Source organism: Danio rerio, chromosome 12, assembly GCF_052040795.2.
Source record: "Danio rerio strain M-AB ecotype USA chromosome 12, GRCz13ab, whole genome shotgun sequence".
Classification (NCBI taxonomy): Eukaryota; Metazoa; Chordata; class Actinopteri; order Cypriniformes; family Danionidae; genus Danio; species Danio rerio.
The window spans coordinates 20,704,465-20,706,757 of NC_141032.1; the positions used below are offsets into that span (position 1 = coordinate 20,704,465).

Genomic DNA, 2,293 nt, shown 5'->3' on the forward strand with positions numbered 1-2,293 from the left:
TTGGCTTGTTGAGACGTTATAGTAGTGTTTGTTACTGAGGCGGTCGGTCGAGTATGCTGGCTAGATTCTCGCCTGCACGAGTCCGTCTGCTGTATCGTTACTCGGGCCAGATGCGGCGGCAGAAGCGAGCCGACGCTGCCGTAACCGTGCACCGGAATCGGGCCGTGAGTAATGTGCGGTGTGGCCCGGAGCTGGCGCGACTGAAGTCTTCATAGACCTTGATATAAAACCTTTTGTTATTAATACTGGAATTTGTAATTATCGATATTGTTTTATATTTTGAGGCCATTTTCTAGCCACGGTTGACCGCGGAAATGTAATTTTAGACGGTTATATACACCGCCATTTTGTGAAGAAAAATCACAATTTTGTCACCGGCAAAGCGACTGATTATGTAGACGTGGCTAGTTACAAACGTGGCGTGTGTATGCTTGTACATATCTTCGTTTCAGTGTCTAAGTTACATTAATGTTGAGGAGTGTCCACAAACTCTCATGTCCAGAATTGTTGGTGCTTTACTATCGTTTAACGTTATACTTAACGTTATATATAAATAAAATACTATAAATAAATAGTTATTGCTTTATCTTATTGCTTTCCTGAAGTTTATGAAGTTTCCAATTGTATTTCAGGACAAGATTGAACAACATAATGCAGGCTAACAGCATTAGACCAATGAAGGCATGTCATATGAAAGCATGGCTCAGTTACAAGATGTAAGTATGTCTCATTATCTATACCATGGTTTTAATGGCTTACATACTATTTTAAATTTGTAGGTTTTTACTTACAAACAACAATAAATGTACACCCACGTGTTCAAAATTATTTTCTAGGTTTTCATCGAAAGATGAGAGATCAACTTAAGAATGCTATGGACCTGACTCTAAGGTACTCTTTCTAAACTTTCTCCACTTGATTAATATTATTAAATTCTAGCTTTGGATGGATTCCTTCATATTTGTTTGTATGCCACATCTTATGTTCCAGGAATTGATTTTACAGCAGCCCTTCTCATGTTGCCAGCCTTGTTAAGCGAGACACTTCAACATTTCGTTGTGCTCAGGTGCGTATGTTGTTTTCTGTTCAGTATATGCTGTGATAAATGCATTTTATAATGCTTGATATTCTTTATATTAGGATGACGCAGTGGGTAGTGCTGTCACCTTACAGCAAGAAGGTCGCTGGTTCGAGCCTCGGCTGGGTCAGTTGGCATTTGTGTGAGGAGTTTGCATATTCTTCCAGTTTTCGTGAAAGTTTCCTCCAAGTGCTCCGGTTTCCCCAAAGTCCAAAGACTTTGAATTTGGTAAGCTTATTTGTCTGTAGTGTATAAATGTGTGTGTGAATAAGTGTGTCTGGATGTTTCGTAATACTGGGTTGGAGCTGGAAGGGCGTCTGCTGCATAAAACATATGCTGGATAAGTTGGTGGTTCATTCCACTGTGGCGATCCCAGATTAATAAAGGGACTAAGCCGAAAAGAAAATAAATGAATGAATGAAATTTATATTAGTCTTTTAATCTGTGATACTTTTTTTTTTTTTAAATCTGTGAATATTAATTATTTTACTTTCTATGCATGTTGATTTTCTCTTCATCAGTGATAGAGTGACTGATATTAATGTAATTATTGCTTTGTCATTTACAGTGAACCATCTTCACCACATCCAACAGTTCAAGTACAGAAGGACACCACCGACTGGACAACTGTGTTAACAAGACGAGTCTCTGCAGTCTTCAGAGTTGATGGGATTGCGATTGGCCGGGCTAATGATGTGGATGAATATACATTTTTGACATATCCATCTTATTAGAAGATCACCTTGATGTTTCTGCAGTGGAATGTTTTGAATAAACGGTGGACGGTGACAAGCCTCGATCTACTCCAGTTACCAAAGTGATCAACCTTGTTTTTTGTTTCTCTACATGCTGTTGGGATAATCACAATCAAGTTAATCCAGCACACTGCTGTAATTCATGCATAAAGCAAATTTTTAAATAACTTGTGGTCCTAATGACTATCAAAGAACATTTTCCAGATATGAGTGCTTTACATGTCATGTTTATCAAAAGCATAAACACATATTGTGTTACAACAAATTACAACTCCACTTGAGGATGATGAGGAGTAATCTACTGGTGTTGAGGAAGAGGCTACTGATGTATTTGGTTTTCTGCACTGTTGAAGCAATTTATAGAGAAACATTGCCTTCATTCTGAAATACAGAGAAAATTTTGATGACAAATTATTTATTATGACCGAGTATTCTGACTCAAGACAAATACTTTGGACTT

The 2,293-nt window shown here is 37.9% G+C and overlaps 1 long non-coding RNA gene across 1 annotated transcript; it reads left to right on the top strand.

The window, feature by feature from the left end:
* The first annotated feature begins 628 nt into the window (after nucleotides 1–628).
* LOC147841367 (uncharacterized) lies at nucleotides 629–1,261 on the top strand. Its single transcript, XR_015504053.1, has 4 exons — nucleotides 629–716; nucleotides 837–891; nucleotides 991–1,066; nucleotides 1,141–1,261. It is a non-coding gene; the product is annotated as an uncharacterized LOC147841367 (long non-coding RNA).
* Nucleotides 1,262–2,293: the final 1,032 nt, after the last annotated feature.